Source organism: Scyliorhinus torazame, chromosome 24 (assembly GCF_047496885.1).
Source record: "Scyliorhinus torazame isolate Kashiwa2021f chromosome 24, sScyTor2.1, whole genome shotgun sequence".
NCBI classification, from domain to species: domain Eukaryota; kingdom Metazoa; phylum Chordata; class Chondrichthyes; order Carcharhiniformes; family Scyliorhinidae; genus Scyliorhinus; species Scyliorhinus torazame.
In genome coordinates this window covers 52,145,575-52,160,786 of record NC_092730.1, presented here as the reverse complement: position 1 = coordinate 52,160,786, position 15,212 = coordinate 52,145,575, and the positions used below count along the sequence as shown (strand labels likewise).

The 15,212-nt window shown below is 48.7% G+C and overlaps 1 non-coding gene across 1 annotated transcript; it reads right to left on the bottom strand.

Annotated features, from left to right (window-relative positions):
- Positions 1-3,152: 3,152 nt before the first annotated feature.
- trnap-agg (transfer RNA proline (anticodon AGG)) lies at positions 3,153-3,243 on the bottom strand. The gene is given in 2 exon segments: positions 3,153-3,188; positions 3,208-3,243. It is a non-coding gene; the product is annotated as a tRNA-Pro (tRNA).
- Between the last annotated feature and the right edge of the window lie 11,969 nt (positions 3,244-15,212).

The following is a 15,212-nucleotide window of genomic DNA, read 5'->3' as shown; positions in this document are numbered from 1 at the left end:
CTCTATCCAGTCCTTTTGGAATTCGATAGGTTTCTATGAGATCCCCCTCATTCTTCTGAACGCCAGCGAATGCGATCGCAACCGCCCAGTCTCTCCTCATACGTCAGACCTTTAATCCCAGGAATCAGTCTGCTGAACCTCTTCTGCGCTCCCTCTACAGCAAGAACACCCTTTCACAGAGAAGGAGACCAAATGTGCACACGATATTCCAGACGTGGCCCTACCAAGGCCCTGGATAATTGCACCAAGGATATCCCTGCTCCTGCACTGAAATCCTCTCGGGATGAAGGCCAACATACTATTGACCTCCTTTCGCGCCTGCTGCACCTGCAAGCTCACCCTCAGCAACAGGTGTACGAGGACCGCCAGGTCTCGTCCACATTCCCCTCTCCTATTAATGGGCATTCAGATGACAATCTGCCTTCCTGGTTTCGCTCCCAAAGTGTATAACCTCACATTTATACAAATTATACATTCATCTGCCATTCATTTTCCCACACACTCAACTCACGTGGAGTTAGAGCAATTCATCCTGTCCCTTGGCATTTCATAGTAGTTGGATTCCAGCTTGCGTGACTATCTGTGTGGAGTTTACACTTTATCCCCGTTACTGCGTGTTTTTTTCCGGGTGTTCCTGTTTCCTCTCACAGTCTAATGATGTGTAAGTTCGGTGGCTTCGTCATGAGCAAGTGCGGGGTTACAGTGAGAAGCGGAGGAGGGGGCCCAGGTCGAGTGCGCTTTCCGACGTTCGGTGCAGACTCAAGAGGCCGAATGTCTGCAGGGATTCTCTGGATAACAAATTAGAATCGTCATAACTCCGACATTGAAGGGATGTTTAAGGCGCCCGAGTGATGTCCATCATGATGCGATCAATTATTTGTAACTTTCAGTCTTTCCGCGGTGTTTTATTTGCAATGTGTAGAAACATGTTGGACATGGTGTTGAAGTGTTTCCCATCAGTCCTTTCAGAACAATCCCTGAGCTGACATGATTGAAATGTAATTTGCTGACAGAAACAACATTTCCAACACTTCACATCTGGCTGCACATCTGGACCAATGCACAAAGACAACCTTCTTCCGTTAGTTATTGCGGGTGTTAAAAGTCCATGAGGTGGTTTGGTGAAGTCAGGTTACATGGCGAGTTGGCCGAGAGGTGAAGGTGATGCGCTGCTAATCCATTGTGCTTTGCATCTGCGGGTCTGAATCCATCCTCGTCGACACGGAACTAGGATGAAGGTTAGATTCGGAGTTCAACAGGCCTGAGGAGTGAATCTTCTTCCACGAATCTCTATACCGATATTCCTAATCCTCTGTCTGATAATCGATTTAAATCACGACACCAGCTTTGGGCAGGAGTTTGGCACCATGAAAACTTGCGGCTTCAGAAGCTCCAAAACAGACGCCAGCTTCATCTGGGGCACTGCTGGCAGATTTTGTCTTTCCGGAACCGGCAGCCCAGCCGTGAAACCAAGTTCATCAGATGATCTCATTACACTGTAAGACGTGGGAGCAGATGTAGGCCATTCGGCCCATCCTGTCTGCTCCACCATTCAAATAGGTTATGTCTGATCTGATATAATCCTCAAACCCACAGGGATCAGGGCTGGGACCTTTGCTGTTCGTAGTGTGTATAAATGGTTTGGAGGGAAATGTAAATGGTCTGATTAGCAATTTTGCAGATGACACAAAGGTTGGTGGAATTGCGGATGGCGACGAGGTCTGTTAGAGGATACAGCAGGATTTAGTTCGTTTGGCGACTTGGGCGGAGAGATGGCAGATGGAGTCTAATCCGGACAAATGTGAGGTAATGCATTTTGGAAGGTATAATGCAGGGAGGGAATATACAGTATTGAAAGTCAGAGAGATCTATGTCTACAGGTCCAGAGGTCACTGAAAGGGGCAACACAGGTGGAGAAGGTAGTCAAGACGGCATACGGCATGCTTGCCTTCATTGGCCGGGGCATTGAGTACAAGAATTGGCAAGTCATGTTGCAGCTGTATAGAACCTTAGTAAGGCCACACTTGGAGTATCGTGTTCAATTCTGGTCGCCGCACTACCAGAAGGATGTGGAGGCTTTAGAGAGGGTGCAGAAGAGATTTACCAGGATGTTGCCTGTTATGGAGGGCATTAGCTTTGAGGAGCGTTTGAATAAACTCGGTTTGTTCTCACTGGAACGTCGGACGTTGAGGGGCGACCTTGTAGAGGTCTACAAAACTATGAGGGGCATAGACAGAGTGGATAGTCAGAGGCTTTTCCCCAGGGTAGAGGGGTCAATTACTAGGGGGGCATAGGTTTAAGGTGCGAGGGGCAAGATTTGGAGTAGATGTACGAGGCAAGTTTTTAACACAGAGGGTAGTGGGTGCCTGGAACTCGCTACAGGAGGAGGTGGAGGAAGCAGCGACGATAGTTACATTTAAGCGGCATCTTGACAAACACATGAATAGGATGGGAATTGAGGGATACGGACCCAGGAAGTGTAGAAGATTTTAATTTAGTCGGGCAGCATGGTCGGCACGCGCTTGGAGGGCCGAAGGGCCTCTTCCTGTGCTGTACTTTTCTTTGTTGTTTGTTGGTCTTTGAGCGGGTTTGCTATTGAGGAAAGGTTAGACAGACTGCACTTGTTTCCAGTGGAGATGTGAAGAGTGACAGTTGATCTGATTGAAGTACATCAGATTTTGAATGGTCTTGACAAAGTGGACGTGGAAAGGATGTCACTGCTTGTGGGTGAGAGCAGAACTACTGGGCAGCGAATAACAAGGATGTCGCCCTTTTCGGACGGAGATGTGGACATTTCTCACTCTCAGAGAGTTGTGCGACTTTGGAACTCTGCCTCAGAAGGCGGCGGAAGCGGGACATTGACTATTTTTAAGGCGGAGATTGAAAGATTCTTGTTCAGCAAATAAATCAAAGGTTTATCGGGGTTACATACAATCATTACATCCAGCCAGCTACCTGGATGCACAAGCGTTCGTTTGTTTTACTTGATATCTGAGGAATTCAGAGTCCTACACCATGGTGAAACGGTCTTTAAATGTCGTGTTCGTGTCTTCACGTGTTCAGCACTGATATATTCTCTGGAACTCAAACCTGCTCAAACCCGACTTCAGTCAATGACACCACATCGATCGTACTAATTTAAAAAAAAAGCAGGGCTCGTCCGGGATTTGAACCCGGGACCTCTCGCATTTTACCGCAAATAAAAATCCCTAAGCGAGAATCATACCCCTAGACCAACGAGCCAAACGACCGTCAGGGCTTACTCAAACCAACTTATCATTGCCTCCCGAAGCTTATTATATCAGCTCAATGCCCTTCTGAATTCCTGTTCAATTTCGTTTCATTGTTAAAATAATATCAAATGTAACAATTTTTGCCCCTTGCTTTTCATACTGGGATCATTGGGTAAATTGGGTTATTTTTGGATCGTTGGCCTCCACTGCGAACAGAATAAAAGACATAAGGGTAGCACGGTAGCATTGTGGATAGCACAATTGCTTCACAGCTCCAAGGTCCCAGGTTCGATTCCGGCTTGGGTTACTGTCTGTGCGGAGTCTGCACGTTCTCCCCGTGTGAGCGTGGGTTTGCTTCGGGTGCTCCAGTTTCCTCCCACAGTCCAAAGATGTGCAGGTTAGGTGGATTGGCCGTGATAAATTGCCCTTAGTGTCCAAAATTGCCCTTAGCGTTGGGTGGGGTTTCTGGGTTATGGGGATAGGGTGGAGGTGTTAACCTTGGGTAGGGTGCTCTTTCCAAGAGCTGGTGCAGACCCGATGGGCCGAATGGCTTCCTTCTGCACTGTAAATTCTATGATACGGGACCTGTCTTTGCCGTTGCTGAGTAAGCACTGTGCAATAGTCACTCCGAACGATTCTGTCATGAAGCTGCTCCTCATGTATTCTCTTTCTCAATCTGCTGAAGGCTGAGCTGACTCATTGGAGGTGAGGGCGAATCCTATCTGCTGGATCTGCCTGTTTTCAGTGAAGGCTTCCGGTCATGGAAAATGGTCCACATTTTCCACGATCTCGCCATTTTATTCTGTGTGCCATTCTATGTGAGTGTTGACAACATAATTCAACTCTTGGAATTCACCAGGATTCACCATGAAGCGCAACACCTCCATACTCCCAGAACGCCTTGATCCACTGCAATTCGCATATCTCTGCAACCGGTCCACACCAGACGTCATTCGCCTGGCCCTACACTCATCCCTAGAGCATCTCGAAAACAAGGACTCCTACATCAGACTCCTATTGATTGACTACGGCTACACCTTCAACATCATAATCCCAGCCAAGCTCATATCAAAGCTCCAAAACCTAGGACTTGACTCCCCACTCTGCAACTGGATCCTCGATTTTCTGACCAACAGACCACAATCAGTAAGAATGAACAATAACACCTCCTCCACAATAGTCCTCAACATCGGGGTCCCGCAAGGCTGCATACTTAGGCCCCTACTCTACACCCTGTATACACACGACTGCGTGGCAAAACTTGGTTCCAACTCCATCCACAAGTCTGCTCGCGATACGACCATAGTGGGCCGGATCTCGAATAACGACGAGTCCGAATACAGGCGGGAGATAGAGAACATAGTGGAGTGGTGTAGCGACAACAATCTCTCCCTCAATGCCAGCAAAACTAAAGGTCTGGTCATTGACTTCAGGAAGCAAAGTACTGTACACACCCCTGTCAGCATCAACGGAGCCGAGGTGGAGATGGTTAGCAGTTTCAAATTCCTAGGGGTGCACATCTCCAAAAATCTGTCCTGGTCTACCCACGTCGACGCTACCACCAAGAAAGCACAACAGCGCCTATACTTCCTCAGGAAACGAAGGAAATTCGGCATGTCCACATTAACCCTTACCAACTTTTACAGATGCACCATAGAAAGCATCCTATTGGGGTGCATCAACGCCTGGTATGGAAACTGCTTGGCCCAGGACCGCAAGAAACATCAGAGAGTCGTGAGCACTGCCCAGTCCATCACACGAACATGCCTCCCATCCATTGACTCCATCTACACCTCCCGCTGCCTGGGGAAAGTGGGCAGCATAATCAAAGCCCCCCCTCCCACCAGGTTTACTCACTCTTCCAACTTATTCCATCGGGCAGGAGATACAGAAGTCTGAGAACATGCACGAACAGACTCAAAAACAGCTTCTTCCCCACTGTCATCAGACTCCTAAATGACCCTCTTATGGACTGACCTCATTAACACTACACCCTGTATGCTTCATAAGATGCCAGTGCTTATGTAGTTACATTGTATATGTTGTGTTGCCCAATTATGTATTTTCTTTTCTTCCCTTTTCTTCCCATGTATTTAATGATCTGTTGAGCTGCTCGCAGAAAAATACTTTTCACTGTACCTCGGTACACGTGACAATAAACAAATCCAAGCCAGGCAGTGGTGTTGTGTGGAAAGTAGGATTCAGTCTGTGGAGCTCCATGTCCCATACTGTATATGTTCAGAGTGACCATTGCACAGTCCTTGTGGAGAGAAGGCCCCATCTTCACATTGCGGATTCGCTCCATCGGACTATTTGACACTACCACCCTGCTAAATTCGATCAATTTTGAAAAACAATTGCTGCATATTTCAGTCTCTGACACTATATGGCAGAGTCTGATTCATTCCATATTTGTAATATTCCGATAATTCTTCGGATTGTTACATATGTTCTGCAACAATCTGTCTTTGAGTGCTGAAATTGGTGCTTTTTGAGTGGGATAGCGAGAGTTTGGTGACTGAGGGAGTATAAGGCTCCATTTTTATCTAAAGTTTAGTCTTTCTTTTATTTAGTTAATTAACTTAAAAGTTGCTGTTTGGTTTAGAAGAAGGTGAATTTTCAATCAGTTTTAAACAGGCTTCGACTTGTAGGCACTTGCAGCTGGAGCTTGTTAATTAGTTAATTGGATTAGGCCAGTTTTTCAAAGGCTCGATTCACAGTATAAAAGTGATCGCCTACAGTGCAGACTTTGTTTGCACTGAGTGCTGAATTTGGTGCTTTTTGAGTGCGATAGTGAGAGTTTGGTGACCGAGGGAGTTAGGTGAGGAGGGAGTAAGGTGCTCCTTTCATTTTGTTTCTGACATTTCCGCAAAGAGTGCGAAGAGAGCCAGGAGTTTACAGGAAGTGTAGCTGACTGGGAGCAGAGTCGGAGGGCGGAGATCTAGTTAGTTCACACGGCAGCTATATTCTGTAAGGTAAGAGGGAATGGAGGCTAGGCCAGTTACATGCTCCTCCTGTAGGATGTGGGTGGTGAGGGATACCACCGGTGTCCCCACTGACTATACCTGCGGGAAGTGCACCCAACTTCAGCTCCTCAAAGACCGTGTTAGGGAACTGGAGCTGAAGCTGGATGAAATTCGGATCATCCGGGAGGCAGAGGGGGTGATTGAGAAGAGTTACAGGGAGGTAACCACACCTAAGGTACAGGACAAGAATAGCTGGGTTACAGTCAGAGGCAAAAAAACAAACAGGCAGACAGTGCAGGGATCTCTCGTGGCCGTTCCCCTTCAAAACAAGTATACCGTTTTGGATGCTGTTGGGGGGGATGACCTACAGGGGGAAGGCCCTAGCGACCAGGTCTCTGGCACTGAGTCTGGCTCTGGGGCTCAGAAGTGAAGGGGGGAGAATAGAAAAGCAATAGTTGCAGGAGATTCAATGGTTAGGGGAATAGATAGGAGATTCTGTGGTCGCGAGCGAGACTCCCGGAAGGTATGTTGCCTCCCGGGTGCCAGGGCCAGGGATGTCTCGGATCGTGTCTTCAGGATCCTTAAGGGGGAGGGGGAGCAGCCAGAAGTCGTGGTGCACATTGGTACCAACGACATAGGTAGGAAAAGGGGTGTGGAGGTAATAAACAAGTTTAGGGAGTTAGGCTGGAAGTTGAAAGCCAGGACAGACAGAGGTTTGTTGCCGGTGCCACGTGATAGCGAGGCTAGGAATGGGGAGAGAGTGCAGTTGAACACGTGGCTGCAGGAATGGTGTAGGAGGGAGGGCTTCAGGTATTTGGATAATTGGAGCGCATTCTGGGGAAGGTGGGACCTGTACAAGCAGGACGGGTTGCATCTGAACCAGAGGGGCACCAAAATCCTGGGTGGGAGGTTTTCTAGTACTCTTCGGGAGGGTTTAAACTAATTTGGCAGGGGAATGGGAACCGGATCTGTAGTCCAGCAACTAAGGTAGCCGATATTCAGGACGCCAAAGCATGTAATAAGGCAGTGGGGAAGGGAACACTGATAAAGGAGAGTACTTGCAGGCACGGAGATGGGTTGAAGTGTGTATACTTCAACGCAAGAAGCATCAGGAATTAGGTGGGTGAACTTAAGGCATGGATCGGTACTTGGGACTATGATGTGGTGGCCATCACGGAAATTTGGATAGAAGAGGGGCAGAAATGGTTGTTGGAGGTCCCTGGTTATAGATGTTTCAATAAGATTAGGGAGGGTGGTAAAAGAGGTGTGGGGGGGTGGCATTATTAATTAGAGATAGTTTAACAGCTGCAGAAAGGCAGTTCGTGGAGTATCACCCTATTGAGGTAGTATGGGTTGAAGTCAGAAATAGGAAAGGAGCAGTCACCTTGTTAGGAGTTTTCTTTAGGCCCCCCAATAGTAGCAGAGATGTGGAGGAACAGATTGGGAAACAGATTTTGGAAAGGTGCAGAAGTCATAGGGTAGTAGTCATGGGCGACTTTAACTTCCCAAATATTGAGTGTAAACTCTTTAGATCAAATAGTTTGGATGGGGTGGTGTTTGTGCAGTGTGTCCAGGAAGCTTTTCTAACACAGTATGTAGATTGTCCGACCAGAGGAGGGGCAATATTGGATTTAGTACTGGGTAATGAACCAGGGCAAGTGATAGATTTGTTAGTGGGGGAGCATTTTGGAGATAGTGACCACAATTCTGTGACTTTCACTTTAGTAATGGAGAGGGATTGGTACGTGCAACAGGGCAAGGTTTACAATTGGGGGAAGGGTAAATACGATGTTGTCAGACAAGAATTGAAGTGCATAAGTTGGGAACATAGGCTGGCAGGGAAGGACACAAGTGAAATGTGGAACTTGTTCAAGGAACAGGTGCTACGTGTCCTTGATATGTATGTCCCTGTCAGGCAGGGAAGAGATGGTTGAGTGAAGGAACCATGGTTGACAAGAGAGGTTGAATGTCTTGTTAAGAAGAAAAAGGAGACTTATGTAAGGCTGAGGAAACAAGGTTCAGACAGGGCATTGGAGGGATACAAGATAGCCAGGAGGGATCTGAAGAAAGGGATTAGGAGAGCTAAGAGAGGGCATGAACAATCTTTGGCGGGTAGGATCAAGGAAAACCCCAAGGCCTTTTACACATATGTGAGAAATATGAGAATGACTAGAGCGAGGGTAGGTCCGATCAAGGACAGTAGCGGGAGATTGTGTATTGAGTCTGAAGAGATAGGAGAGGTCTTGAACGAGTACTTTTCTTCTGTATTTACAAATGAGAGGGGCGATATTGTTGGAGAGGACAGTGTGAAACAGATTGGTAAGCTCGAGGAAATACTTGTTAGGAAGGAAGATGTGTTGGGCATTTTGAAAAACTTGAGGAGAGACAAGTCCCCCGAGCCTGACGGGATATATCCAAGGATTCTATGGGAAGCAAGAGATGAAATTGCAGAGCCGTTGGCAATGATCTTTTCGTCCTCACTGTCAACAGGGGTGGTACCAGGGGATTGGAGAGTGGCGAATGTCGTGCCCCTGTTCAAAAAAGGAACTAGGGATAACCCTGGGAATTACAGGCCAGTTAGTCTTATTTCGGTGGTAGGCAAAGTAATGGAAAGGGTACTGAAGGATAGGATTTCTGAGCATCTGGAAAGACACTGCTTGATTAGGGATAGTCAGCACAGGTTTGTAAGGGGTAGGTCTTACCTTACAAATCTTATTGAATTCTTTGAGGAGGTGACCAAGCTTGTGGATGAAGGTAAAGCAGTGGATGTAGTGTACATGAATTTTAGTAAGGCATTTGATAAGGTTCCCCATGGTAGGCTTATGCAGAAAGTAAGGAGGCATGGGATAGTGTGAAATTTGGCCAGTTGGATAACGAACTGGCTAACCGATAGAAGTCAGAGAGTGGTGGTGGATGGCAAATATTCAGCCTGGATCCCAGTTACCAGTGGCGTACCGCAGGGATCAGTTCTGGGTCCTCTGCTGTTTGTGATTTTCATTAATGACTTGGATGAGGGAGTTGAAGGGTGGGTCAGTAAATTTGCATACAATACGAAGGTTGGTGGAGTTGTGGATAGTAAGGAGGGCTGTTGTCGGCTGCAAAGAGACATCGATAGGATGCAGAGCTGGGCTGAGAAGTGACAGATGGAGTTTAACCCTGAAAAGTGTGAGGTTGTCCATTTTGGAAGGACAAATATGAATGCGGAATACAGGGTTAACAGAGTTCTTCGCAATGTGGAGGAGCAGAGAGATCTTGGGGTCTATGTTCATACATCTTTGAAAGTTGCCACTCAAGTGGATAGAGATGTGAAGAAGGCCTATGGTGTGCTCGCATTCATTAACAGAGGGATTGAATTTAAGAGCCGTGAGGTGATGATGCAGCCGTACAAATCTCTGGTAAGGCCACATTTGGAGTACTGTGTACAGTTCTGGTCGCCTCATTTTAGGAAGGATGTGGAAGCTCTGGAAAAGCTGCAAAGAAGATTTACCAGGATGTTGCCTGCAATGGAGAGTAGGTCTTACGAGGAAAGGTTGAGGGTGCTAGGCCTTTTCTCATTAGAGCGGAGAAGGATGAGGGGCGACTTGATAGAGGTTTATAAGATGATCAGGGGAATAGATAGAGTAGACAGTCAGAGACTTTTTCCCCGGGTGGAACAAACCATTACAAGGGGACATAAATTTAAGGTGAAAGGTGGAAGATATAGGAGGGATATCAGAGGTAGGTTCTTTACCCAGAGAGTCGTGTGGGCATGGAATGCACTGCCTGTGGAAGTAGTTGAGTCGGAAACATTAGGGACCTTCAAGCAGCTATTGGATAGGTACATGGATTCCGGTAAAATGATATAGTGTAGATTTATTTGTTCTTAAGGGCAGCACGGTAGCATTGTGGATAGCACAATTGCTTCACAGCTCCATGGTCCCAGGTTCGATTCCGGCTTGGGTCATTGTCTGTGCGGAGTCTGCACATCCTCCCCGTGTCTGCGTGGGTTTCCTCCGGGTGCTCCGCTTTCCTCCCACAGTCCAAAGATGTGCGGGTTAGGTGAATTGGCCAATGATAAATTGCCATTAGTGTCCAAATTGCCCTTGGTGTTGGGTGGAGGTGTTGACCTTGGGTAGGGTGCTCTTTCCAAGAGCCGGTGCAGACTCAATGGTCCGAATGGCCTCCTTCTGCACTGTAAATTCAATGATAATCTATGATTAATCTAGGACAAAGGTTCAGCACAACATCGTGGGCCGAAGGGCCTGTTCTGTGCTGTATTTTCGATGTTTATGTTATTCAATTAAATCGCTTTACGAGAGTCTCCGGGACTGTATGAGAGTCTGTCATTCATTCAGTATCTTTCATTCTCTGAAATTCTGTGTGAAGGTGGAACTAAAACTGCAATGATCAATCTCTGATATTGTTATTGAGTGGATAAAATCATTATGTTGTTTGCCAGTTTCCGTTAAAACGTCTGCATATCAGAATCATTACAAAAGTTTCAGTGGCGTTGCGCTTGCGTGTCCGTTGGGGAAGGGGCATATCGGCATTTGGGTGGTGAATGAATCTTTATCTGTCAGTCTCTGATGTGCATGGTAAGAAGTCTGACAACGCCAGGTTAAAGTGCAACAGGTGTGTTTCAAACACGAGCTTTCGGAGCACTGCTGCTTCCTCAGGTGAATGAAGAGATATCTCCCAGAAACATATATATAGACAAAGTCAAAGATGCAAGAGAATGCTTTGAATGCGAGCATTTGCAGGTAATTAAATCTTTACAGATCTAGAGATGAAATGAAAATCGCTTATTGTCACGAGTCGGCTTCAATGAAGTTACTGTGAAAAGCCCCTAGTCGCCACATTCCGGCGCCTGTTCGGGGAGGCTGGTACGGGAATCGAACCGTGCTGCTGGTAGGGGTAACCCCAGGTTAAAGAGGTATGAATTGTCTCGAGCCGGGACAGTTGGTACGATTCCGCAATCCCAGGCCAGATTGTGCGGGGCGAATGTAATGCGACATGAATCCAAGGTCCCGGTTGAGGCCGTACTCATGTGTGCGGAACTTGGCTACATGTTTCTGCTCGGCGATTCTGCGTTGTCGCGCGTCCTGAAGGCTGCCTTGGAGAACGCTTACCCGGAGATCAGAAGCTGAATGCCCTTGACTGCTGAAGTGTTCTCCGATGTGTTCTCTGCTGTGACATGTGAGTATTCGATTCATTCTCCATCTGCAGTCTCTGCTGCTGTGTGTGGCACAGGTCTCCCCAGACCAACGAGCCAGCCGCTGATTTGATCTCACTGTCAAAGCCCATCAGTTTCCGCACATAATTATAAATCAGAAATGTGAATGAACAATGTGGCATTTATCTCTCTGTTGTGGTGATGATCAGAAGCAGTGATGTCAGATTTCACCACTCGCCAAGTCGGCCTGTGGATGCGCCCCGCCAATCACGTGATTATCATAGAATTTACTGTGCAGAAGGATGCCATTCGGCCCATAGAGTCTGCACCGGCTCTTGGAAAGAGCACCCTACCCAAGGTCAACACCTCCACCCTATCCCCATAACCCAGTAACCCCACCCAACACTAAGGATCATTTTGGACACTAAGGGCAATTTATCATGGCCAATCCACCTAACCTGCACATCTTTGGACTGTGGGAGGAAACCGGAGCACCCGGAGGAAACCCACGCACACTCGGGGAGGATGTGCAGACTGCGCACAGACAGTGACCCAAGCCGGAATCGAACCTGGGACCCTGGAGCTGTGAAGCAACTGTGCTATCCACAATGCTACCGTGCTGCCCCTAATGTAACGTGGGTAATGTAATTCTGCCAGTCAGTGTGTTCAGTAGGCATATTAGGAGAAAATCGAAGCCATCATGACTTCATCAGTGGCCTCATGGTTAACGTGTGTGATGTCAATCATGATGTGATCAAATGAGTGTCTGTTTCAGCCTTTCCGCGGGGAATTTTCATACTGAGGAGAAACATGTTGGACATGGTCTGGGAATGTTTCACTCCTGTCCATTCCCAACATTTCCTGATCTGATGGGATGGACGTTTCCTTCCAAACGTTGCAGGACACTTTATTAATATTGATTAATATTGGTTAATTATAATTTATTAAGTATTGTTTTATATGTTTCGTGTAGTTTTTTTAAAAATGCTGATTACCAGACGCGATAAATTTTTGCTTTCATTCCCGAAACAGCCAAATTGGGTGAAAACCATCACTGAGAGGCAAAGGGAGCCCCGATCATTTGTATGGTCAGTGGTTTGTTTATGGAGCTGAGTAAATATTCCAGAGCAGAGCCGCTCCGAGCGGGGCTTCGAACCTCCGCGGGGATACAATAATGTGGGTTTGCCGTTTCTGTCCACACATCTGGATAGGAATGGAGCTGCTGCTGCCCGGGGAGCTGGACAAGCAAGAGGCACAGATATTGACCAACTGCATCCGCCCCAAATAGATTCCCCAAATTACTGAACAAAACAAAAACAAGCGCAACTGATCTTTTCAGAAATTATGACATTCGGGAACTGGAAACAGACGAGGTGGTCTGCCCCCCCCCCCCCCCCCACCCCCGCCTGAGGGCCTGGTGAGTGCGGGAGGCGCGGGCACGGGACTGGCCTAGAAAAAGAGATGGCTAGTCGGCAGGGGGCTAGCCCTCCTATCCGGCTGATAACTTGGAATGTGAGCAGCCTGAATGGGCCGGTGAAGAGGGCCCGAGTGTTCGCGCACTTAAAGGGACTGAAGGCAGACGTGGTCATGCTTCAGGAGATACATTTCAAGGTGGCAGACCCGGTCAGGTTAAGAAAGGGATGGGTAGGACAGGTATTCCATTCGGGGCTGGATGCGAAGTACAGAGGGGTGGCAATACTGGTGGGGAAGCGGGTGTCATTTGAGGCCAAGAATATTGTAGTGGACAATGGAGGTCGATACGTGATGGTGAGCGGTAGGTTGCAGGGGGCGTGGGTGGTATTGGTAAACGTATACGCCCCGAACTGGGATGATACTGGATTTATGAAACGCATGTTGGTGCGAATTCCGGATCTGGAGGCAGGAAGCTTGATAATTGAGGGGGGGGGGCGGATCTCAACACGGTGTTGGGCCCAGCATTAGATCACTCCAGATCTAGGACGGTGAAGAGGCCGGCTGCGGCTAAGGTGCTTACGGGGTTTATGGACCAGATGGGGGAGTAGATCCATGGAGATTTGCTGGGCCCCTGGCCAGGGAATTTTCTTCTTTTTTCACGTACACAGAGCCTACTCCGGATAGATTTTTTTGTTTTGAGTAGGGCGCTGATCCCGAAACTGGAGGGAACGGAGTACTCGGCCATAGCCATCTCAGACCACGCCCCACACTTTGTGGAGCTGGAGTTAGGAGAGAAGAGGGACCAACGCCCGCTGTGGCATCTGGATGTGGGATTACTGGCGGTTGAGGAGGTGTGCGGGAGGGTGCGGGGGTGCAATTAAAGGTATTTGGAGGCCAACGACAACGGGGAGGTGCAGGTGGGGGTAGTATGGAAGGCGCTGAAGGCAGTGGTCAGGGGAGAGTTAATCTCCATCAGGGCTCACAGGGAGAAGAGAGAGGGCAGGGAAAGGGAGAGGTTAGTGGGGGAGATCCTAAGGGTAGACAGGAGATATGCAGAGGCCCCCGAGGAGGGATTACTTAGGGAGCGGCGAAGTCTCCAGATGGAATTCGACCTGTTGACCACAGGGAAGGCAGAGGCAGAGTGGAGGAAAGCACAGGGGGCGACGTACGAGAATGGGGAGAAGGCGAGCCTGCTGCTGGCACATCAGCTGCGTAAGAGGATTGCAGTGAGGGAGATAGGTGGAGTCAAGAATAGCAGGGGGACTAAGGTGCGGAGCGCGGTGAAAGTAAACGAGGCAATTAAGGACTTTTATGAGGAGCAGTACAGATCTCAGCCCCCAGAGGGGAAAGAGGGGATGCGATGATTTCTAGATCAACTGATGTTCCCGAGGGTGGAGGAGCAGGAGGTGGCCGGTTTGGGGGCGCCAATTGGGTTGGAGGAGCTGGTTAAAGGACTGGGGAGCATGCAGGCGGGGAATGCCCCGGGGCCAGATGGGCTCCCGGTTGAGTGTTACAGGAAGTATGCGGACCTGTTAGCCCCGTTGCTAGTGAGGACTTTCAATGAGGCAAGTGAGGGGGGTACCATGCCCATGACAATGTCCGGGGCGCTGTTCTCTCTGATCCTGAAGCGGGACAATGACCCACTGCAATGCGGGTCATATAGACCGATCTCGCTCCTCAATGTGGATGCTAAGTTGCTGGCAAAAGTGCTGGCTACGAGAATTGAGGACTGTGACCCGGGGGTGATTCACGAGGACCAGATGGGATTTGTAAAGGGCACGCAGCTAAACACCAATGTGCGGAGGCTCCTATACGTGATTATGATGCCATCGGTGGAGGGAGAGGCAGAGATAGTGGAAACTATGGACGTGGAGAAGGCCTTTGACCGGGTGGAGTGGGAGAATCTCTGGGAAGTGTTGCGGAGATTTCGCTTTGGGGAGGGCTTTATCAGTTGGGTTAAGCCCCTATATAGAGCCCCGGTGGCGAGTGTGGCTACGAATCGGCGGAGTCGGAGTATTTTCGGCTGTATTGAGGGACGAGGCAGGTGTGCCCCCTGTCCCCCCTGTTGTTTGCATTAGCAATTGAGCCTTTGGCCATGCCATTAAGGGAGTCCAGGGAATGGAGGGGGGTGGTCCGAGGGGGAGAGGAGCATTGGGTGTCGCTGTATGCGGACGACCTGTTGTTGTATGTGGCAGGTCCAGTGGAGGGGATGGTGGAGGTCATGCGGATCCTAAGGGAGTTTGGGGACTTCTCGGGCTATAAGCTCAATGTAGGGAAAAGTGAGCTCTTTGTGGTGCATCCAGGGGACCAGAGCAGAGGGATAGACGACCTACCGTTGAGGAGGGCGGAAAGGAGCTTTCTGTACATGGGGATCCAGGTAGCTAGGAGCTGGGGGGGCCCTGCACAAACATAATTTGACGCGGCTGGTGGAGCAGATGGAGGAGGACT